The sequence below is a fragment of the Sciurus carolinensis genome, unplaced genomic scaffold, assembly GCF_902686445.1.
Source record: "Sciurus carolinensis unplaced genomic scaffold, mSciCar1.2, whole genome shotgun sequence".
Lineage (NCBI taxonomy): Eukaryota > Metazoa > Chordata > Mammalia > Rodentia > Sciuridae > Sciurus > Sciurus carolinensis.
The window spans coordinates 496,293-521,511 of record NW_025920132.1 but is presented as its reverse complement, the minus strand read 5'-3'; the positions used below and the strand labels follow the sequence as shown (position 1 = coordinate 521,511).

Here is a 25,219-nt window from a genome sequence, read left to right as displayed (position 1 = left end):
CAATACTCATAAATCTAATGCATTTTTATACATAAGTGAAGAATCCTCAGAAAGAGAAGTTAGGAAGACTACCTAATTCACAATAGCTTCAAAAAATAAAATACTGGGGAATCAATCTAACAAAAGAGGTGAAAGGCCTCTACAATGAGAAGTACAGAACAATAAAGAAAGAAATTAAAGAAAACCTTAGAAGATGGAAAGATCTCCCATGTTCTTGGAGACGCAGAATTAATATTGTCAGAATGACCATACTACCAAAAGTGCTATACAGATTCAATGCAATTCCAATTAAAATCCCAATGATATACTTCACAGAAATAGAGCAAGCAATCATGAAATCTACGTGGAAGAATAAGAAACACTGAATAGCTAAAGCTATTCTTAGCAGGAAGAGTGAAGCAGGGCGTATCACAATATCAAAACTTCAACTATTCCACAAAGCAATAGTAATAAAAATGGCACAGTATTGTTACCAAAGTAGAAAGGTATATCAATGGTACAGAATAGAGCAAATGGACACAAACCCAAATAAATACAATTTTCCCTTACTGGACAAAGGTGCTAAAAATATGCAATGGAGAAAAGATTGCCTCTTCAACAAATGGTGCTGGGAAAACTGGAAATTCATATGCAGCACAATGAAACTAAACCCTCTCTCTCACCCTGCACAAAACTCAACTCAAAATGTATCAAGGACCTTGGAATCAGAACAGAAACCCTGCATCTTATAGAAGAAAAGTAGGTCCAAATCTTCAATATGTTGGCTTAGGATCAGACTTCCTTAACAGGAGTCTCATAGCACAAGAAAAAAAAGCAAGAATCAATAACTGGGATAGATTCAAACTAAATAGCTTTCTATCAGCAAAAGAAACTATTAGCAATGTGAAGAAAGAGCCTACAGAGTGGGAGAAAATCTTTGCTACTCATACTTCAGATAGAGCACTAATTTCCAGAAAAATAAAGAACTCAAAAACTCTACGCGAAGAATACAAATAACCCAATCAACAAATGAGCTAAGAAAGTGAACAGACACTTCACAGAAGAAGATCTACAACCAATCAACAGATAAATAAAAAATGTTCAACATCTCTAGTGATAAGAGAAATGCAAATCAAAACTACCCTAAGATTCCATCTCATCCCAATTAGAATGGTGATTATCAAGAATAAAAGCAACAATGGGTGTTGGTGAGGATGTAGGGAAAAAGGTCCATTCATACATTGCTGGTGGGTCTGCAAATTAGTGAAGCCACTCTGGAATGCAGTTTGGAGATTCCTTAGAAAACTTGGAATGGAACCACCATTTGACCCAGTTATCCCACTCCTTACTCCCAAAGGACTTAAAATCAGCATACTATAGAGATACATCCACATCAATATTCATAGCTACTCTATTCACAATAGCCAGAATGTGGACCCAACCTAGATGCCCCGCAATTGATGAATGTATATAGAATCTGAAATATATATATATATATATATATATATATATATATATATATATATAATGGAATATTACTGAGCCATAAAGAATAATAAAATTATTACATTTGCAGGCAAATGGATGAAATTGGAGACTATCATGCTGAGATAAGCCAATCTCAAAAAACCAAAGGATGATTGAGCTGGCTGATAAGTGGTTGATGACACATAATGGGGGTTGGGAGGGGGGCAAGAATGGAGGAAGAAATGTCTGTATAGAGGAGAAAGAGGGGTGGGGGGAAGGGAAAAATAACAGAATGAGTCAAAAATTATTACCCTAGGTAAATGTATGATTACAGAAATGGTATGCCTCTAGTTCATGTACAAACAGAGAAACAAGATGTATCCCATTTGATGACAATAAAAATAAATTTTAAAAAACAAGGTTTTTGCAACTGAATTTTTTTCAAACTGAATACTGACACACCTAAAATGCACAGACAAAAGTCATTAGGTGAAGGTCAATATTATTAAAAACATATATGATCCAACTATAAAAGATCACTTAAAAATTATATAGAGATCCAATGTAAATATACTGCATTTATAAGTCTATATAGCCCTGCTCAAAATTTTGTCTTTTTTTGTCCATTTTCAGGAGGAAACCAAAGGAAGCGATCCCTTTTCAGAACCCTTCCCCAAACTCTGCTTTAAAGCTTCCTGCAAGCAGGTGTTTCTCTGAAAAAATAAAAAAAAATTTAAAAACCCAAAAGAACAAAAAACACATGGCATTTGTTCCAGAACTTACTGGGTTGGGAGACCTCATAAAATGCATTACCAGGTTCTTATTCTCTCTGTCCTTTATTGTTATTTCACAATGACATAAAAGTATCAGGTCCTCAAACTACCTTTAGATTTTTATTGAAGAACATGGAACAGATTGGTGCTACTACCTTAAACTGAAATTTGGTATTAATAATGCAATATAATTTTTTTAAAAAATGCACCTGTAATTTGTTTCTCATTTTCAACCTCTGTCAGAAGGTAGTCTTAAATTTAAAAATATCCTGTAAAGGCTGAGTAAAAGTCTAAAGGATTTCTTATTCAATTTGCTTGTTCCTGATTGCTATATAAATCTCCAAGAATATTCTCTAGTAAATGAGAATTGGAAATAAATGAAAGTTTTTCATAGCTAAGTTCTGAAATATTCTCCTAATCCCTTACTTACCTTACTCCATTTTAAAGTAAGACACTGGGCTAATTTATATAAATGTATGTCAGAAGTGAAATTTACGAGTTACCTCCCACATGGAAAATGTATTATTTTAATGGCTCTGATAATACACTGACCCCTGTCATAGGGATGGTAAAGTCAGAGTGACCCCCAGAAAGGAAGTCATCTTTATATATTAAGGTAAGGTTTTTCCACAAATGAATCAAAGCTATATTAGGCCTATAGATGCCATCACAGATAGTATGTTTCAAATTAAATGCAGTAAGTGTGATGACCCATACTTCAGTATTATTGGTTTCTTACAGTTTCTTAGAGTAGTGGCAATATATATATTTTAAAAAATTACAGAATAAAAAATTATGACTGATTTGAAAAACCACAGTGGGGACTCCTTCCTTTAAGAAATTTTGATTGACTTTTGAAAATGACCAATATTTCAGATTTAAAAAAAGAAACCATCTCTTTCTAAACCTCTAATCCATCTCATTCCCCAACACTAGACAAATTAGCATAAATGGGGAATCTTTGGATTTTCTTACTTTATGATAAAGCAGGTATTCTTGGGCACAGACTTTGAAATTATGTATGCTTCATGGCCTCTTCTGCTGAAATCCTTTCCTTAGATTCGAACTGTAAAAAAGCAAATTACTGCTTCATTAACTTTTACTCTCAGTTACTATAAAAGTCAAGAAAGGACAAATCAGTATTTAGAGCATTTTTTAAAAAATCTTGTTTGTTTAATATGAGGACTATTATCAAGTACTGATTTGGAGTATTCCAGATACACTTGAATTTGAATTGCTATTGAAATTATAAGTAATAATTATATCTCAGTTTCACAATTTCAGGATAAGTATGGACCTTAGGTAAAACTTTAGATTCCTCTATTTTCTGAAGTGATAAAAAATTAAAATATTCAACTTTTGCTTTTACTTTTCTTCACAAATCACCAAGGACTGGGGGCAATACAGTCAGTGTCCTTATGGCAGATGTTCTTAGTAACCTATCAATACCCACTGTCCCTTTTCCTTGTTAATTGACAGATGGATTATAAATCAGGACTGTTTATAAGTTTAGCCTAATTACAACAATCCTGCTTCCAATTTCTAGCCTCTCTTAAAATTAATGTGCTGGCCAATGAGACTTTGGAAGAAGCCTTTCAGGCATTTATATGAAAGCCTAGCTTTCAAAATATAAGAGAATAAATGTGGCTGGTACCACTCTTTTCCTCCCACTTCTTCATGAATTGGAGGAAATGTGAGTGGTATTTGGAACTGCAGCAACCTGAAAGGCAGTTAACTACAAGGAAAAAGAGAATAAAAGAGATCAAAAATTTGGAGGACATGGCCTTGACACAGTTGATAAATGCCAACCACAGTTTTTGTTTACAATGAGAGATCCAGATCATTAAGAGAAACTATGTAATAAATATAAAATGTATTGTATTATGTATCATATATTATATATATATATATATATATATATATATATATATATATATATATATATATGTGTGTGTGTTTAACTTAAGCATGTTCCTGGAATATTTTGGATACTCCAAAAAATAATCATTGTCATTCTACATATGAGAAAACTGAGGCTTAATGACATTCCAGAATTATAAAATAAGATGTGACTTACCTGTAGAAATTTTGTTAACAACTCAATTCCTTCACAGTCTAACATAGATATAGATATAACAACTAAAACTGTGGCAATTTTCATCTTAGCTGATAGAAAATTTTCAGCTAAAACTATTTTCTAAATGTTTTTGTTTGCTAAATTTAAGTTCCCTAAAAGAGATTCTCTGGTTGAGTTCAAATAGACTCAAAACTATTTTAGTCTAAAGAGGCTAAATTTGTCATTGCCTTAGGAATAGATCATAAACAGCATCAATTCAAATTTTCAATGTTCAAGAAAAATATTAAAGCTTTTGAATTTGAGTCATCATTCTGTCTCAAAATCAAGTGACCTCCATAAAAGGAGAGCTTAATGACTACATCAATTTTCACAGCACTGAAATGAAGGCAAGTGCATAAAAGCATCATTTTCCTATCATATGGGTAAAAACACAGAAAAGTGTCCCCAAAATGTATTAGTGTGTTTCAAGATAAACACAGAGACAAGCCATTCAAAATTTTTTATAGCAATGGGTACTAGAAGGTAGTAAGTTCAATTTAAATGTGCATAACTTCATAAAACTTCACTAATCAAGACCACCAAGCCAATATTTAATAAAGAATTGTAATTGTAGTTATGAAATTAACATAACTGGGAAGAGTGGAAGTAGGAATTATTTTACTGGTATTATCTCTGGTTGACAAATCAGAGGTTCTATCTTTCACTGCCTTTCACTGACAGAAGTACCATTATAAGTAGAGAAATATTCTCCCCTGAGTGTTCTAAGTAGGTCCTAGGGATCCTGCAAACCTAGACATTCTCCAGACTCTTCCAGTATTCAGCACTTTGCCATTCTGGCACATATCCAGAGGAACCTAGGCACTGACAAGATTGGAGCTAAGTTAATGGTCAACCTGCTTCACAGGCCTTCACCCTTCTACACTGAACAGTACCATAGGCAATGATATGTGTGTAAAAACATAAAATACAGGAAAATAGGAATTATGCTACTTTGGAGAGACCAAAAAATGACAGCATACATGACTATTCTTCCTAAGAATGTCTAGCTGAGACTATCAGGTATTATACTAACAATAAGACTATCAGTACATACAATTATTTAAAAAATATTTCTGGTATCAGAAATGTTTTGCTATTATGTCCCTCATTTGAGAAGAAATGAAAGTACAAGAAGTGTGTTATGTTGTAAGCAATGTAAAATTTTTAAATAAAATAGACAATGTCCTTAATTTGATAGTTTGGTGACTCAAAATTTTTAAAGGAAAATAAAGTCAAGGGGTTATTCTATGTTACTACAAATTTAATTCATTCCACAAGTCAAAATATTCAGACCAATTTTACTGGGAGATTTAGACTGATATGGATGTAGCTGTGAGAAGAAACTTCAACTGAACTTCTGACATTCAGGACATTACATTTTGTTGTGGAACCACAGTTTATATTCTTCAAGTACAAATTATGTCAGTAAAGTTGAACAAAATACATATGTGTCATCTAATGTAAGCATCAGAGTCAAAAGTTTACTTATAACACTTAGGTGTTTTGTGAGTAAATAGAGAACAATTCTGTAGAAAGCAAAACAAAAATGTATCATGATCTTTATGGTACCAAATAAGGCATTAATCAATGCTTTCTTTCTGGGAATAGGAGCTACCTAGATAAACTCTAGAATTCTAATACCTAGGTTCTACACTCATTTTATTTACAACTCAATGCTACTTCATACATACTTTACTAATTGTTCCTTACTTAATTATAAAATTAATATGAAAAAGGAAATGAGAAATTTAATTACATTAGGTTCCAAAATATTTAAGAGCTGTGTGTATTATTATTTGTATGGAAATTTTGTTGTGGAAATACTTTAAGAAATTAAAAAGAACCATATAATTTCTCCCACTTTTCATTTTAAAAATATACTTGGGTATGTGTTTAATTAGAGGCTGAGGTTTAAATTTTGGAAAGTTGAAGTTCTTGAATTCATCATTTGAAGAAACACCTGACCAAGTTTCCTGAGATGGAGTTTCTGAATTAAAAAAATAAATAAATATACATAGAAATTTATGCATATTAATATAAATTATCCTTATGCACATATATATAAGCATTATTTAGAAAGTGCTTTAGAGAACATTTTACACTTATTAGATATTTTATTTAAACTGAAATTAAAATGATGAAAATTATAAATACTTATGAGTTGAAAGGGGCAAGACAGGAAATAGGACCAACAAATAAGGAGATTGTTGTGGTAATTTGGGAGATGATTGTGGCATGAGCTAAGGCATAAGGTAATGGGAAACAAATAATTCAACACTTTCTAATGCATGAAGCAGAGACAATATGCAGATGCAGGGTGGTGTGTGTGTGTGTGTGTGTGTGTGTGTTTGTAAGAGAAGAAAAATAAGGAGGCTCAAGGTAGAGACACTATCACCTAGGAGTTGTGTGAATATACAGGAATTTAAGACAGTCCTTTCATTAAAATCTCACAATCTAGCAAATACTAAAAAATTATGTAAAATCTAATTTTAAATATTAAAATGTTATACAGAAAGTAAAATGATATGATTGAAATGGAAAACTGTACAGTGGTTCCTCAAAAAGTTAAAAACAGAATTATTATGTGATCCAGCAATTCCACTTCCAGATCTAGACCCAGAAGTAGTGAAAGCACAATCTTGAACAGATAGTATGCTCACATTCACAGTAGCATTGTTTACAGAAGTTAAAATACAGAAGCAACTCCAATTTCCTTTGATAGATGAATGGATAAACACTTTGGCATGTACGTAAATGTCTGAAAAGAAAGTCCTCATGACACATTCTACAACATGGATAAACCCTGAAGACATTATACTAAGGAAAATAACTGAAATAAGTAAGTTACAAAAAATATTGTGTAATTCCATTCCTGTAAGTTATTCAGTAAATTTCAGAGACAAAAAGAATGGTAATTTTCAGGGACTGCAGAAAGCAGTGGAATAGGAAGTTGTCTAATGGGTACAGAGTTTCAGTTTTGCCAGAAAGATAAAAGTTCTGAAGACAGGGATAGGTGGACAATGATGCGAACTTATTTAAGGTCTGAAAACTGTACATGAAACTTGTTAAAATAGAAAATTTTATGTTATATACATATTATTGGAATTTTATAAAGAGAAAAATATGTTACACAAAACAAGATTTTATAAAATTGCTCAAGACAATGAGAGAAGTATATGACTTAGTACATAAATACAGAAAATAAATGCAACCACCAGTTAGAGGAAGAAATTGCACCTCAACGCTAGTTTGTATTCAGGAGAGGATTTATGAAAAACTTTGTTTAGAAGTTTATGAGGCACAGACCCCAGTTAGAGCAGCAAAGCAGGCAATTGGGGTATTAATATGAGCACAAAAAGCAAAGATGGGAAAACCCAGTTTTTTCTGAAGTATAGTGAATAGGCCATTTAGCTAAAAGGGGATATTTGCATTGAGAAATAGTTTAAAATTGTTGGAAAAAGTATTCACAGACATTTTATGGAAATCTCTAAGTTCTGGATTAAGAAATACACTTTATAGCTTAATGAGTGCACTGGCCACAGAGATATTTAAATTGGGGAATACCAAGATCAACGTGATGTTTGAGAAAGATGGTTACAGTATTTTGATTATTGTTTTTAGAACAACTTAAAACTGGTATATTTTGATGAATATTAAACAATGATAAAATAATTTTGCATTCAAATACTGTGTCAATACTTTTCTGAGGTTTTTTTTTACATGTTAATTAATTTGGCTTTAACATTATGTACAGAACATTAAAGTAGTTGTTAAATTATTTCCATTTACTTAAATGTGGAATCTAAGGCACAGGCCAGTGATTTGGATAATGAAATTGATATTTAAACATAGATAATCTTGATACCATACCAGAACTCTTATTCACTGTTTATGCTGTGACTCCTTAAAATTACAACTCTTTTAAGGTCACTATTAGTATGCCCTGTGTTATCAGCTACATTATTTCAAATTTATAAATGTAGTAATTTTGTATCTGTATATATTTGCCACTTGTCAATCTGTGTTGAGTACTCTGCAGAACCAAGAAGCGCATCAGATAGATGATACCATAATGTGATAATATCACTTGAGTAGATCTTGTGGGAACTGACATGGATCTGGCTAGTCCTTAATAGGGAAAAGAAAACAAAAAATTAAATATACTTAAATCCATTAAAAATATAGAGATTTTCTTAGTTCCTTTCCTCATTATGACTTCATTCACAGGGATACTGAGATGGCTACTCAATGGCATCTTGAAGTTTGAACAAAATTGATTTTATGAATTCTGCTGAGCACCTGTGGTCTTGGGCCAGCATATCATTATATAATTAAACTAAATACAATAATTCTGAGACCACAAATTTTTACATACTTTTATGTGCTGAATGTACCTGGTATAAGGTGTAGATGTTTAGTTTATCTTAATCTAAGCTAAAAATGTTTTCCTTTTCTCCATAAGTCAAAGTGCCAAAATTATTTTCTAGCTAAAATTAAATTAATCTAAAATAGGTCAGTGACACTGAGATACACAATTTTACTTGCCACAGTTATAAGCTCTTATCACCTCTAACCTAATTCTAACATTTACTTGCTATACTATTTTTTATTAAATATCCTGAAGTCATTAATCTATAATCCAGTTGAGTTTTACTGACAATTTCCTTGCAGAAATCCATTCAGAAAAGTTTCCATGGAACAGAAATTACAATGTATTCTGTACTCGTCTTGTTAAATGGATAATTTTAGACTAAGAGAGACCTCACTGATTTTGAGTATTACTAATTTGCTGTAAATAATACAAAACATTTACCATTCCTTTGTCAATTTAATATGGAATACACAAATTATCCAGAAATGAAGACTAGAGTTCTCAACTTTATCCATCATTTGCACTAGAGTTATTATTATCTCTAAGCCTCTAAATCCTGATCACATGAAGAAGGAGCAATTTTGAAAGGTAGATTAAGAAAATAAATTTATTTTTGCCATATATTTTATTTCAAACAAGGGAATTTTTTAAGGCTAGATTACTATTACATATAACTTTATATGACACATAAATTTATATATCTGATTAAAATGTGAAAAATATCAAAAGCTTAAATCAATACTTTATTACATGGGATAAAAATTGCATAAGCAACACCAAAAAGTTAAATCATGGCTAATGGTAACTGGAATGATGCTGACACCATTTTATTTATTATCAATTTTGCTATTAATCTCTCAGCTTTGAGAAACAAGTATAATAAATTATTTTCTATAATATTTGATAATTAATATGATGGGAGGTAGCTTTCTGATTTATCTTTCAGATGCTAAGACTGAGTCATACGGAGGAAAGGAACAGAGCTATAAATTTTCTTATCCTACAGCTTTGCAAGTTTCCAGTGGTAGTTCCCCCAATACTTTACTCTCCTGCTCCTGAGAAGATCATGAACTAGCATGCTTGTCCAAATAGGTTTCTGGTCTACAACCAGAATTTTGGTATTGGTATGACATAAAATAAATAATCTCTCAAACTCAACTGTCACATGATTCTACTCAAGTCAATTTTTATCCTTATTGAAAATAACTATATTGTAATTTCTAAACTCTGTTTTCACTGGTCATGAAGAAAGGGTAGAATTTTCAGAAGTATCAAGAACAACTAACAGTATGAAGAATCAAACTGAATTGACTATCACTTACTTGTAGCCCCAAGTGTATTTATTATGCAATAAATAAATAAATAACAAAAGCAAGAAAGCTGATTATATTATCTCATGAAAAAATCAGAATGTTTTTTCTCTCTCTTTTGTTTGTTTCTTTTCTTCTTTTTTTATTACTTGAGATTTAACCCAGGGCCACTTTACAACTGAGCTATTATTTAGAGTCACGGTATTGCTAAATTGTTTAAGGGCTTTGCTAACTCTATGAGGCTGTTCTTGATTTTGCAATAATTCTCTCTGTCTCCCAAACCACTGAGTTTGCACGCATGCATCAATACACCTGGCAGTAATCAGAATTTCTTACTGACCTGTGAACAGATAAAATTTGCTTTGCTTCCTTTAAAGAAGTTAGAGGCAAAATTTAAAGCTCTCAGAGAATTCCCAGATAAAAGTGGATTTTTGATGGTCCTTGACATTTCTTTGCATTTCAAATACTTATGAATGTTTCTCTTTCACAGCCATTCATTTTGCAATTATGTCAAAGAATAGTAAATGCAGTTTGACAAAGAGAGAAGGAGGGATGGGAATGATTAAAAGGGAAATAATGACAAACTATTTTTAAAAGACTGTATAATCTATGCAAGCAAATGTAAGTATCATCTTTTTTTGTTTAAACATAGTTGGCCCACTCATTTCCTTTTGAAGGAAGGAAATAAAAATAAGAATTTATGCTTCAAACAAATAGCAAAATACTAAGTGGGTAGAAGTATGCAAATTGCCAAAGGCAAATTCACCTTTTAAAAAGTAAATTTGTATAATAACCTGAACTACTCATACTTATAAAATTTAGTAAAATTTTCTAAAAATGAATCTATTGAAATGATTTGTGAAAAATTATAAATGCAATTTTGGAAAACTACATGGGTTTTTTAAAACTAAATTCTACTAAAGTATTCTAAAGTAAATAAATTTCAAAGCTAATCTACAAAGTTTTTCCTTCTTCTAATAGAAACAATATGCTCAAAACAAAAAAAAACATGTAATTTTGTTTTACTCTGAAGCCCCTTAAAATAAGATTGCCTAAAATGTAAATAACTACCAATTAAATTTCTAAGCACAATCTAAATGCAGTCTTCATGGCAAGCATATAAAAAGACCCCCTTTCCGATGTGGATTTTAAATTATTGGGTCTTGGAACTCATTTTAAGTTCTTAAAAATTATTAAGGACCCCAAGTATTTTTACTTGTATAGATTACTCCTGATGTTTGCCATAAAATATGAGAAAAATTAAAATATTTAGTTATGCATTAAAAACACCTCTCATGTTAACATGAATAACATTTTTAAGAAACATTTTCTTCCAAAAAGTTAATTATGAATGGTCTTTTTTAACATTTCAATAAATTTTAGAGTCTATTTTGATGGAAGACAGCTGTATTCTGTATTTGCTTTTGCTTTCTATCTATCGTGATATGTTGCTTTACTCCATATCACAACATATCATAATATATATAGCTATATGAAGAAAATCAGATCTCACTCATATGAAGTGGGAAAAGAGAAACATTTTAATAGTATTTTCTAATTACTGCAGATAATATTCTTTGATATATTATTATTAGATTAAGTTATTTCTTCAAGGTTATATGGTAACTTAAATTATATCCATAAACTATTCATACTTTTGTTAAAATATACTGGTCTATCTTGCACTTTAAATGAATCTTTTACCAGGCATTATTCTATAATATGAGGTGCTGATAACTGGAAAAATATTTATTCTTGAGTTATAGATTGAAATTTTTAATTTTTATTCAAAATTTATAAAAACCTCCATTTTTTAATATCACAACTGACCTCATCAGAAAAGTTTCTAAGTAGTGGGAACATATTAAGTTTAAAGCAGAAGATCAAAAAATTCAAAATATAATTTGTATTTTTTTAAACCTGAATTTTAGTATTGGCAAGAAATACCTGCAGCTGATTTCCTTGAAGTGATGAGATTAATTCATTAATTTCAAGAAAAATCAGCCAAATATATAAATCTGAATAACCACAGTTTGTCTGTTGGTCATTTTTGGTACAAAAAAAATGATGTTCCATGAATGAAAAAAGGGGCTAGTTCAGCTTGTAGCCAAATAATCACCCAAAAACTTTTCCTTGAGATAGCTGGAGTATTTCTGTGTGCAGTCCATGTTCTTTTATATAATTCCCATTTCATTATACATATACAACACAAAAGTACTACTCACTTACTCAAGGATAAAAATTTAATAAAATTAATGTATTTTACTGCTTGGAAAAATAATTTAAGTGTAGCTGATACTTTGTCTCTAACAATGTGCAATGGTGAAGAATACCATGATATAATTTGGTGGCACTGCCTGAACATATACTAAGAAAGAGCAGTTTTATCCTTATTGCTTCTGGATCAATAGTGCAAATATTAACACAGGGAAAAAAGAAAATAACATTTAGTGCACTTCTGAAAATATATTTTTACCTCAGGACACTCCCTGAAAGGGTATCAGAAACCTGGAGTCCATGGGCCACACCTGGGAACCCACGTCTTTCAGTATTTGTTACTAACAACCAACATAAACCATCCACAAAATTCTGTCAATTATTGTTCAGTGGTCTCAGAGAAAATTTCCAAACTCACATGAAAGTGATAACATATTGTGACAATGGTTTTTCTTTTATACCTAACCATCTGGAGGAATTTATAAATATTTAATCATTCTATACCAAAATCTGTTAGCTTTAAATCCTGTTTTTCATTAATGAGAAGGCTTTGTGGTTTCAAGTATCAATGCAACACCATTCTTCTGTGGCAATAAGTTAACCCATGTAGAATTTGGTATAGAAACAGCTACAAAAGGAAAAAGTAAAAATTAGTCTTACAGATATCAAGATAAACTTTGGTATTAGCATAAGCTATGGTAAGTAGAAAAGCAACTGGTTTAGAATAGTAAAAGAAAAAAAAAAGACATTGTAATATAAAGCTGCTCCCCCACTCCTTATGCTGCATTTATTTCCCTGCCTCCCAATTTCTTGTTTCTCTCCCCACCCTTTCCACTGCAGTCATTTCCCCACCTCCCAACTCTTTGTCAGTCTGTGAACATCATAGCTAGCTATTTGTTCATCAGTCAACTTGCAATTATCCTTCTCCATTATGGGTCCCCTGTTAGCCCGGCAGAATTCAACTGCTTAAGGATAGCTTCCCCGCCATCTTTTCTCATACTTTCTCTCTCCTACTCACTTTCTTTCTGTCTCCTCCTGGCTTTTTACACTCTCTCTTGCATGCATCCTTTCTTTTTTCCTTTCATTTTCTCTCTTACCCTGCAGGGAGACACTCTGTTTGCTTAATAAACCCTCTTATGTCAATTTCCATGTCCAGCATGGTTTTCATAGGTTTCTTACAGACATTATATTGTCTTAAGGACTATGCCTTTACCATTTTGAGTTGTTTTCTCAATTTTAGTTCATATTGTTCAATTGAAGCATCTATCATTTGTGTCAACAGTGTCATGAAAATAAGTATTATAAATATAACAATATTTTGTTTTTATAGCAATAGTTCATTTATTACAGAAAGCAGCTTAAACAGACATATCCTCTATACTACTAAAGTTTATAGTTTGGTTATAAAATTCCAGGTCATTAGCCAAACACAGGCACTTATTCCCTTAAAACACAATGTGATCTGGGTTAATACCTTTAAATATGGCATTGGACTTGGTGGCTTTATGTAAGTTCTCAGGTTTCAGAGAGAATAGGGCTGCATACCTTGGCAAATTACTGGTTATAAAAATAACTCAATCATCTTTTAACATCTACCTCCTGAACAGTTTAATTTTAGCAATTCCTACTCAGTTTCAAAATCAGCTGTGATTCAAAAAGGGGTAATGCACTCTAGTGCTCTGTAAAAAGCAATTTCTCTAAGGTTAATGGTAGAGATATTTGTGTATTGTGATGAAAAGGGAGATGTGGAACACATCTTGATTTTCTGGGGTTACCAAATATAACCTAAAGTACTGAAGATTCAAGAATTACCTTTGTTTTACTTGTAGATGAAAAGTGACACCTTAATACCAAAAATAAGCCAAGGCAGCTGGTGATGAATGACAGTTTTGCCTCTGGTGGTTTTTTGGAGGGTTGTAGTGAGGATTGAACTCAAGAGCACTCTATATCGGAGCTATGCCCCCAACTCTTTTGCATTTTAATTCTGAGACAGGGTCTCATTAAATTGCTCAGGCTGGCCTCAAGTTTGCCTACCTCAGTTTCCCAAGCAGCTGGTTTGTGGGTTTTCACCACCATGCCTGGCCTGAATAAATTGTAAGCTCTGAAGTCTTCAGACTTCACATATTTATTTCTTTTGAAAACTGTGAAGTTACTACTTTAATATACTTCTCTTGGGTTGCTTTGGATTTCAGTGGTGAACACAGTTACCTTTCTGTATATTCATGTTAAATTTTACATTTGGAAAACACTAAATGCGATTTTAACAAAAAATAAAATATTTTCCAACTATTTAAACCTGACTTAAAAGACTTCTCAAACTTCTGTCAAATTATGATAATTAAAGACTATTTACTTTCCAAATTAGTGCTAATATAAAAGCAGGAAGAACCAGAATTTTAAAAACTGAGATGTTCAAATAGCTTCACAACACCTTGCAAAGGAAAATATAAACTATAATGAAAACAATCCTTATGAAATGTGTATGAAATACTTTTAAATGCTTGTTCTAAAATTCTTAGCATTGTGCTAGTCATATGTTCAGACCTCTCTTTCAATAATAGAAACTGGCTTCCCTTTATATTTACCAAATTCACTATTATAAAATGTGAGTTTGAAGTTACTAATTTACCATCTACAGAATTATAAAGGTCTCAAACACACAAGATGGGACAGTCTATTTTCAAAATAGGTTTCTATAAACTGTTGAACTCTGTACAAATAAAATCTTTGAAAATGTAAAATATACCACTGAGAACAATGAAGTCCATAAGAATACAAGTATGTCAAGTATCTAATAACTTCAGGGTTTCTTCTGTATCTGGTTATTATAGCAAACTTCTTCAGCATTATTTGAATTCTTAGATGTACTTCAAAAACAATTATATTACTATTCCTTCTGACATTACAGATAGTTACTTCAAACAAATAAATCACAATACCTACATGTTTTTGGCCTTACTTATAACACTTATTCATAATTCATAACCCTGAAAAGTCACTATTATTATACAATTTAATACAATTTTAAATATACCAGGACAGTTAACCATTTAAAGGTGGCCTTTTGCAAAATGTACCGATCATTTGGATTTTTTCAGAAAGTAAAATATACCTGCAGATTTATTCTACACTTTTTGGACAATCAGTTATAATGTGAAATAAAGTATCAAAAATATTTCAGAAGACTTATAAAATAAAGCAGTTTTACAAAAAGGTATGATCCCAGGAAAGCTATAGGATAATAAACAGAAGTTGAGTAAATAAACCACTCAGAAAATTCCAAAGATTAGTTACAAGGTTGATATATTTCACTGTGCAATCTAGCTCATTTTCATTACACTTTAACATTACACAATAAACATACCTTTACATTGTGCATATTCATGATGATCCCACAGTAATCTATGTACTGTTTTAGCTCTTTACCATGAAAAAGCACAGCATTTTACCACATGATACCACAGTTTTCAGAATGTATGGCTGATTAACTTAATAGTAATTAACTTTTTAAAGAAAATTGTTTCTCAAGAAAAGATACATAATGCACCACCTAATCTATTTAAATACCAATAAATAAACAACAATGGACCTGGGGCTGTTAAAAATGTCAGACTTTCTATTACTAAAGAAAAATTAAATACTGAGTATTTTTTAAATGCTTACCAGATACTCAAGGACCAGAGTCAAAGGTTTATCTGGGTGAACAATGTCATGCAAGGTTACTATGTTTACATGCTTTAAATCCTTTAAAAGTGAAACTGTAAAACAGAAATGAAAGCCCATTGTTTAGTCTGTGGAGGCCCAAATTTTATAAAAACTTGAAGTAAGTTTAGCATATAAACCAAGTGTTATAATAATCTCAAGTTAAAAACAGCAATTTGCCAAGGGGATGAGTGGTAGAAAAACTGAAGGTATCAACATTTACCATTTTTATGATTTTGAGTTTGACAGTATAGTACCTAAGGTCATCTCTAATGTTACAACTCACCATCTTCTGTTTTTTTTTTTTTCTTAATGTTAACTGTTTGAACCTCTAGGATTAATTTATATACAGTTCAAGATAGGCTTTCTTCTGCTATATTGCTAATCAGTTACCTCAAACATTATTTATCTATTTATTTATTTGTTTTGATACCAGGGATTGAACCTGAGTCACATCCCTAGGTCCTCTGCTTTTTCTTTAGTTTTTATTTTGAGGCAGGGTCTAGCTAAGTTGCTTAGGTACTCACTAGGTTGCTGAGGCTGGCTTCAAACATACCATCCTGCCTCAGCATCCTGAACCACTGGGAATGAAGGCATTTACCACTGTGTATGAATCAAACCAACTTTGAATAATTCAATTTTTAAATAAAATGGTATTATGACATGTTTTTATATAGTTCATTTATTTCCTATACTTAATATATGCAGCTAATTTATAGTTACCATGCTTCCCATGTACCAATATGTAAAATTTCCCTATCAGATAATTATCTGTCAGTACTTTTAATGACTTCATAGTATTTTAATATACATTAAGAATATTAATTTCTTTCTACTGAATGTTAGTTTTAGAAATAATTTTTAATTGTCTAATTATATCTTCCAGTCACTTATTATTTCTCTCTGCTTTATTTTTTATAATTACTTTTATAGAATTTTGGTTTTAAAAGTCTAAATAAATATACTTTCTCTTAAGCTGTACTGGGTGTGCCTTCTTCATGTTCCAAACAGATCTCTTTTAATACCATCAAATTCTCTGTCAGCTTACTTCTTCCTTTATAAACTGTTGCATATGTACCCTATAAAACATATTTTTGAAGAACAATGAAGAACAATAAAGAGTCCTAACTGAATTTCTAATTTCTAAGCATGCTGAATTCCATCTTGCAAAGAAAACTCCAGAATATCCAGTATTAGATTTTCTTATAGCAAAAATGACTTTCAGTTACATGCACATAGCTTCCATGTTTTTATAAGACCAAACAGTGTCTTAAAGGTATAAAGCAAGAATTTAATTTACTTTTCTGTGCTTTATTTCAAATTAAGATTTGGATCAATAGTATTAAAATCAAAGGTGCTTTCCCTGTAATGGTATATGAATACTGAATGACACTGAGCACATTAAATGAAAGAATAATTATACTGTTAAATCAAAAACATTGTTTTCAGGTTTCCAAACTTTTCAAAATCTTTATGCATTAATTCTTTTAAAAAGAAAAGAAGCTTCCCTATCAACTGCCTGTTATTTTCCTTCCTGCTATTTATTATTTATTACTTCTATCTTTTTTATTTATTACTGTTTTTTATTATTTTTTACTTATTATTTTCTTGCATTTTATTACTGTGGAAGATGGAATATTTCAAAATTAGTAGCATTTCAGGTAGTGACAAGTTCAAGAAAAAGCCACATTTTAAGAATTAATTACCCTTCAATGAAATGTTTTTATTTCTAAAGTTATTTTTCAGAAATTTTAACTCAAGCAATTTCCCAAGACAGCATAGACAGAAGACTGCTAGGAGGCAAACAAACAAACAAACCAACAAAAAAAAAAACAGTTGCCTGTTGTGATACCAAGAAAGCAAAATATTTTGTGTTTTAATAAAAGAGTTTCAGTCTTTAAAAAATACTCATTTCCTCTCAAACTGAGAGAATATTTTCAAGAATTGAAAGTTTCAATCCTCCTAATTTTGTTACCTTTTCAGAGCAAGATATAATTGCTTAGACAATCATGTTCACAATTTTGTATGGTTGACAAAACCATACACTTAGATGATGAATAAGAGAGTCTTACATTAAAAAAAAAAAGAATTTACTTACCTTTCCAAACTTTTCCAATTTTATGTAGGTTTCCATTTTCCCAAGCCCAATTTCTGACTGCCAGTAAAACTATGATAAATTCAGTATTTATTCTTAAAATTTTATCTCTTCCTCAACTTCTAAAACTCTACAATTCTACAGTGTTTAAGAATAGAAAGAGTTGGTTACAGTCAAATTGTTGAACATTGATCAAGTTTTTTTTTGATCAAGTTTTAAAATATACTTGATATTGGAATATTGAAAGGGTCAAAAGCATAAGTATTTATAATTGAAATAGTCAACCTACCCTACATATGGATTGGATAATGGTCTGCAGTGAATGCTTTGTTTTCTTTCAAGGCCCCAAATTTTAAAATACCACAGACTTAGATTTTAAGTAGATTTTAAGATACTGAAGAATTTGTAAAAATTACTATTTGATTTTCCTTTTAACTAAATCATAAAATAATTTTCTGACTGATCTTTGAATTCCTATGGAGACTTAAACCAACAAGATGCTATTTGTTTTCAGGTTCTCCAATCAAAATACAATTTAAAAGAAAACCAATTTACATTCTACTATAGATCAGGAAACTTGCAAACACAAAACCAGTAATGTAAGTCTTATTCTTTCCTCCTTAAAAGCTTTAAAATTGAGTTCCCAAACCCTTCCTTTTAAACCTTAAACTCACTGCTTATTTTGCATTGAGTCAATAAATGGAGTATGTGGAATATATCAAAATGTGTCACAGAAACCCAATATATCCAATGTATATTTTAAAAGAAAAATTTAAAAAGTAAGCAACCTTAACACCGAAATTTAAAACAAACAAACAAACAAACAAAAAAACAGTACAAAGAGGTAGAAAATAGAAACTGAGGGAACAAAATAAAAAAAAATAGTAAACAGAAGAATAAGAATATTCTTAAAAGTGTTTTCTAGAATCCATTTGCAATAGTAGAAGATACAATAATAATCTAAAAATGATTTACTTCTTGCATAGATGATGCTAATGTCTTTAAATAAAAAGTTAAAGGATATAATGCAGAATTTCAGTTTTCATAGGTATATAAATCATATTAAATTCTTAAAATATTGCATTGTACTCTAATCCTAGAGAATCAAATATACATTTTTTCTGGAGTTGTAAAATAAAATAAAACTGATACTTGGTGATTAGACTTGGCATCACTTACCACTTTAGACAAAACAATAAACTTTCCAAACCTGAATGACCAAAAGTAGAAAAAGTCCTGCAAAGAAATTGTTTTTATCCTTTTGCTACAATGACATACACCAAGTTAAAATGATATAGAAAACTGCAGGTCCAACTAAGAAGTGCTTAATTCAATTTTTGATAAACTAAAACTCTGCTCATAGATAGTATATTACTATATGACTGAAGAAGTGCTTCTTTTTGGTTTTTTTGTTACCTTTTCTCTTCATATATATGTTTTTCATGAAAAACATTAAATTAGAGAAAGGAAGTTTTAGAATCATCATATACTACCTATCCAGCTACTGTCTTGTATGTAACTAATTATTTAATAAGTTCTTGTTTTCTTCTACCAATAACTGCGCAGAATAATGAAGCAAAACTACAAGATACAACACTATCTATAAACAAATAAAGATGTTTTTACCTCAGAATGGATAACGAGGCCAACAGTCCACACTTTGGTACATGACAGTCTGATTCCAATAATTTTTCACTGTATATAAAAAGTGATGTTTACAAGGTTAACAAAACTATGGTAAAATGACATTATTTTCTTGTACCTATCTGTGGAGTTCAGATGTTTAAATTCACAAATATGGAACTACTGCAAATTCAACTTGAATTTTAAGTTTTGGATCATCTTTTACTGAGAGAAAATAACACTACTTTGAAAACAAACATATGCCAGTATGAAAATAAAACAATTAATATCCATGAAAAAGTTATATAAAGTCATTGTCTATAATGAAGAGAGTACATGAGAAGACATGACTGTGATCTAGAAACATTTTCTTCTCAGTAGTAGGGAAATTTTCTTACTCATGTGTGTATGTTTAGTGAATATGAGAATGTCCTTAATATGAAGTACACATTGGTCTATTGTTGATCTTGACAAAAACAATGGAGTTTGCTTTAAAGATTATGCAAGTGAAAAAATAGGTTATATAAGTGTACTGAATATAAATTAATAATTTTAAACATGAAATATTACTATACAGTATAAGCAATGACTTGTAAAGTATACATGAAAAATTTAAGACTACAAGAACCACACTTCAGAGAATAAAATTTAATGACATTAGAATATGCTAAAAATCTGTTTTTCTTTTAAAGAGTAACAGGTTGGTAATAATTAACTGTGTATTTCAGCTAGTGGAAGCGATTGTGAATGTTCCCAACACAAAGAAATAATGAATATTTAAGGTGATAGATATGCCAGTTACACTCTCTGTTCAGCACATATATATAAATGTATTGAAATGTTAGTAGACCAAATAAATATATAAAATTATCTGCCAATTAAAAATAAAATTATATATAAAGAAAAACAACTATCATACTGTAATTATGAAGTTAAATTTGAATAATCAGTCTCTAATATAAACAGCACTACTGAAATCCACCCATGCAGGAAAGTGGAGAATTCAAACAAAAGGCAGTTACATTAGTGAACTGTCTAATCCTAATGCAAAGAGTAAAGCATACTGCAATACCCATTTTAATAATTTCCAACCTTAAGGATTTAATGATCACACCTGAATAATAATTACTATAATTAATGAATTTTTAAATGGAATTTTTAGAAAAATTTGCTTGCATTTATATCTGTTGAACACAAGATTAGCAATAGATACAATCACTAGCTTCTTTACATGCTCTCCAGTGGAAATAATTCAGAGGACAGAAGAAAAAAATCATTTATCTAACATCTAACAAGCACAATGTTAGGTGATGAGCATACAATGAAGAAGGCAGACATGATCCCTGCTCTCATGAGTTCAAAATCTAGAATGAGTTGCAACTTATTTTGTATATTTTGAAATTTAAAAAGTTGCATAAAAATAGAAATAACTAAAATAACAATGAACTTTATATTTTAATGTAATATAAAAACTCCCTTTTTAAAATTCATTTTTTATTGTAAACATTGGGATATATCTTGTCTCTCTGTACAAGAAGTAGAGACATACCATTTGTGTATTCATACATTTACATAGGGTAATAGTTTTTGATTGATCCTGTTATTTTTTTCATCCCCCACACCCCTCCTACCCCTCTTATCCCTCATTATAGTCCCTCCTTACTCCATTCTTGCCCCCCTGACACCCCCCTATATGTGTCATCATTCGCTTATCAGTGATATCATTCATCCATTGGTTTTTTGAGATTGGTTTATCTCACTTAGCATGATATTCTCCAAATTATCCATTTGCCTGCAAATGCCATAATTTTATTATTCTTTATAGCTGAGTAATATTCATATATATATATTTATATCACAGTTTCTTTATCCATTCATCAATTGAAGGACATCTAGGTTGGTTCCACAATCTGGCTATTGTGAATTGAGCAGCTATGAACCTTGATGTGGCTGTATCTCTGTAGTATGCTGATTTTAAGTCCTTTGGGTATAGGACAAGGAGTGGGATAGCTGGGTCAAATGGTGGTTCCATTCAAGTTTTCTAAGGAATCTCCACACTGCTTTCCAGAGTGCCTGCACTAATTTGCATCCCCACCAGCAATGTGTGAGTGTACCTTTTTCCCCACATCCTAGCCAACAACTATTGTTGCTAGTATTCTTGATAATAGCCATTCTAATTGAGGTGAGATGGAATCTTAGGGTTGTTTTGTTTTTATTTCTCTTATTACTAGAGATGTTGAACATTTTTTCATATATTTGTTGACTGCTTGTAGATCTTCTTCTGTGAAGTGTCTGTTCACTTTCTTAGCTCATTTGTTGATTGGGTTATTTGTATTCTTCGTTAGAGTTTTTTGAGTACTTTATATATTCTGGAAATTAGTGCTCTATCTGAAGAATGAGTGGCAAAGATTTTCTCCCACTTTGTTGGTTCTCTCTTTGCATTGCTGATAGTTTCCTTTGCTGAGAGAAAGCTATTTAGTTTGACTCTATCCCAGTTATTGATTTTTGCTTTTATTTCTTGTGCTATTGGATTCCTGTTAAGGAAGTCTGATCCTAAGCCAACATCTTGAATATTTGGACCTACCTTTTCTTCTATAAGATGAAGGGGCACTGGTCTGATTTCAAGGTTCTTGATCCATTTTGAGTTGATTTATGTGCAGGGTGAGTGATAGGAGTTTAGTTTCATTCTGTTGCATATGGATTTCCAGTTTTCCCAGCACCATTTGTTGAAGAGGCTATCATTTCTCCATTGTATATTTTTGGCACCTTTGTCTAGTATGAGAAAATTGTATTTATTTGGGTTTGTGTCCATGTGCTTTATTCTGTATCTTTGATCTACCTGTCTACTTTGCTAGCAATACCATGCCATTTTTGTTAATATTGCTTCGTAGGATAGTTGGAATTCTGGTATTGTGGTACACCCTGCTTCACACTTCCTTCTAAGAATTGCTTCAGATACTTTGGGTTTCTTGTTCTTCCAGATGATTTCATGATTTCTTGATCTATTTCTGTAAGGTACATCATTGAGATATTAACTGGTACTGCAATGAATCTGTGTAGCACATTTGGTAGTATGGTCATTTTTGACAACATCTGTTCTTTCTATCCAAGAACATGGGAGATATTTCCATCTTCTAAAGCTTTCTTTAATTTCTTTCTTTAGTGTTCTCATTGTAGAGGTCTTTCACCTCTTTGTTAGATTGATTACCAAGTATTTTATTGTTTTTTGAAGCTATTGTGAATGGGGTAGTTTTCATAAATTCTCTTTCTGAAGAATCATCACTTATGTATAAAAATGCATTGGATTCAAGAGCAACAATCTTATATCCTGCTATTTTACTGAATTCACTTATGAGTTCTAAAAGATTTCTGCTGAAATTTCCTGATTCCTCTAAATATATAATCATGTCATCAGCAAATAGGGATAGTTTGTTTTCTTCTTTTCCTATTAGTATCTGTTTAATTTCCTTGGTCTATCTAATTGCTCTAGCTAGAGTTTTGAGGACAATGTTGAATAGAAGTAGTGAAAGAGGGCATCCCTGCCTTCTTCCAGTTTTTAGGGGGAATGCTTTCAGTTTTTTACCTTTCAGAATGATATTGGCCATGGGCTTAACATACATGATCTTCACAGTGTTAAGGAATGTTCCCACTATCCCTATTTTTCCTAGTGTTTTGAGCATAATGGGATGCTGTATTTCATCAAATGCTTTTTCTGCATCTATTGAAATAATCATGTGATTCTTGACCTTAAGCCTGTTGAAATGGTGAATAATATTTATTGATCTCTGAATGTTGAACCAACCTTGCATCCCTGGGGTAAAACCCACTTGATCGTGGTGCATTATCTTTCTAATATATTTTTGTATGTGATTTGCTAAAATTTTGCTGAGAATTTTTGCATCAATGTTCATTAAGGATATTGGTCTGAAATTTTCTTTCCTTGATGTGTCTCTGTCTACTTTAGATATCAGGGTGATACTGACTTCATAGAATGAGTTTGGAAGGGTTCCCTCCTCTTCTATTCCATGAAATACTTTGAGAAGTATTGGAATGAGCTCTTCTTTAAAGGTTTTGTAGAACTCAGCTGAGAACCCATCTGGTCCCGGACTTTTCTTTGTTGTTAGGCTTTTGATGACCTCTTCTATTTCATTAGTTGAAATAGATCTATTTAAATTGTGTATGTCTTCCTCATTCATTTTAGGTAATTCATATGTCTCTAGAAACCTGTTAATGCATTTGAGAATTTCTATTTTGTTGAATAAATTTTCAAAATAGCTTCTGATTATGTTTTGTATTTCAATCATTTCTGTTGTGATATTTCCTTGTTCATTCCAAATTTAAGTAATTTGGGTTTCCTATCTCCTTCTCTTTGTTAGCGTGGGTAAAGATTTATCAATTTTGTTTATTTTTTCAAAGTACCAACTATTTATTTTGTCAATTTTTTCTCTTGTTTCTTTTGTTTCAACTTCATTGATTTCAGCTCTGATTTTAACCATTTCCTGTCTTCTACTTCTTTGGGTGTTGCTCTGTTCTTCTTTTTCTAGGGCTTTGAGCTATAGAGTTAGGTCATTTATTTGTGGATTTTTTCTTCTTCTATTGAATGTATTCCATGAAATAAATTTTCCTCTAAGTACTGCTTTCATACTGTCCCAGAGATTTTGATATGTTGTTTCTTTAATCTCATTTACCTCTAAGAATTTTAAAATTTTATTCCTGATATCTTCTGTTATCTATTCATCTTGCAACAGTATATTACTTTTCTCCAGGTGTTGGAGTAGTTTCTGTTTTTCATTCTGTCATTTATTTCTAATTTCAACCCATTATGATCTGATAGAATACAAGGTAGTATCTCCATCTTCTTGTATTTGCTAACATTACCTTTGTGGCATAAAATATGGTCTATTTTAGAGAAGGATCCATGTTCTGCTGAGAAGAAAGTGTATTCGCTCTTTGTTGCATGGTATATTCTATAAATATCCATGAAGTAAAAATTATTGATTCTGTTATTTAGATCTATGGTTTCTTTGTTCAATTTTTTGTTTGGAGGATCTTTCCAGTGGTGAGAGAGGTGTGTTAAAATCACCTAGCATTATTTTGTTGTGGTCTATTTGATTTCTGGAATTGAGAAGGATTTGTTTGACTTATATGGATGAGCCACTGTTTGGGGCATAGATATGTATGATTGTTATGTCTTGTTGATTTATGCTTCCTTTAAGCATAAATGTCCTTCTTTATCCCTTCTGACTAACTTTGGCTTGAAGTCCACATTATCTGATATGAGGATGGATACTCGGGCTTTTTTGCTGTGTCCATGTGCATGATATATTTTTTCCCATCCTTTCACCTTTAGTCTGTGGGTATCTTTTTCTATGAGATGAGTCTCTTGCAGGCAGCAAATTGTTGTATCATTCTTTTTAATCCAATCTGCCAATCTCTCTTTTGACTGATGAGTTCAGGCTATTAACATTCAGGGTTATTATTGAGATATGATTTGTATTCGCGGTCATTTGGCTCATTTTTTTTTTTTTGACACGACTTGGTTGTTCCTTTAGGGTAGTTCCTCCC

At 31.3% G+C, this 25,219-nt stretch overlaps 1 pseudogene; it reads right to left on the bottom strand.

Moving 5' to 3' along the window:
- Positions 1 to 3,950: 3,950 nt before the first annotated feature.
- The window catches only part of LOC124974121 (cyclin-dependent kinase 17-like), a 38,278-nt pseudogene continuing 17,009 nt past the window's right edge, over positions 3,951 to 25,219 (bottom strand).